Here is a 958-nt window from a genome sequence, read left to right as displayed (position 1 = left end):
TTCCTTTCTGTTGGAAAATCACTCGATAGATCAAGTTCACAATGGCACATACTCCCGTTGCCATTGTGATTCAGGATCTTTTATTTTTTCCCCTTTCTTGCTTTTTGAGGAAGACATGGTCACAGCTACATTGGAGGCCCCACAGTCCTGCTCTTGACTCATCGCTGTTCACTCTCCAAGAGGAACAAGTCGGTCAGGAAGCCAAGCCACAGCGATGGCTTTTAAAGATGCCAGGAATACACCTGTGGAAACAGGGGTGGTGAGTCACTGAATTAGAATTACTCTAATGAGCTGCAACGTAAAATCTTTGGAGAAGGTATGTGCTGGCATGATCAGAGGTGCAAAGGAAAAGAATCTCAAAGTGAAAGGACCGATTTTGATGCCCATCAAGACTCTGAGAATCACTATAAAAAACACTCCTTGTGGTGAAGGTTCTAGGACTTGGGATCATTTTCAGATGAGGATCCACAAGCGACTTGTTGATTTGCACAGTCCTTCTGAGATTGTTAAACAGATTATTTCCATCAATATTGAGCCAAAATTTGAGGCTGAAGTTACCATTGCAGATGCTTACATCAACTTTTTGGATAAGTTGATTATCATATGTTTAAAAAATGCATACAGAAATACAAGTATTACACTCTGCTAATTGTCCAACCAAACCAGTTATCCTATTTCCACAGTGGAATAGGAACAAAAATAATTAGACCACATATTTCCAAACCTGTCTTGCAGTTACCTTGGGTCATATGGCTAATTTTGGTCAATGAGATGTGAATTAGTGTGATATGCATAACTTCTACATGATCTCCAATATACTAAATAAGAACAAAATCTTAGATGTTTTCTTATCCCTAAATTAGAACATGAAATGCCTAAGACTCAGTTCTTACCATTTTGATAAAGGTGATTCTTTTGGGTAGTGATGGGAAAACGTTTTCTGTAAAGGGCCAAACAG

General features: G+C 38.8%; 1 pseudogene; it reads left to right on the top strand.

Annotated features, from left to right (window-relative positions):
* The first annotated feature begins 214 nt into the window (after positions 1-214).
* Positions 215-649, top strand: LOC115283462 (annotated as a pseudogene).
* Positions 650-958: the final 309 nt, after the last annotated feature.

This window comes from Suricata suricatta, chromosome X, assembly GCF_006229205.1.
Source record: "Suricata suricatta isolate VVHF042 chromosome X, meerkat_22Aug2017_6uvM2_HiC, whole genome shotgun sequence".
NCBI classification, from domain to species: domain Eukaryota; kingdom Metazoa; phylum Chordata; class Mammalia; order Carnivora; family Herpestidae; genus Suricata; species Suricata suricatta.
The sequence above is the reverse complement of the archived record's forward strand: the minus strand, read 5'-3'. Positions and strand labels throughout refer to the sequence as shown.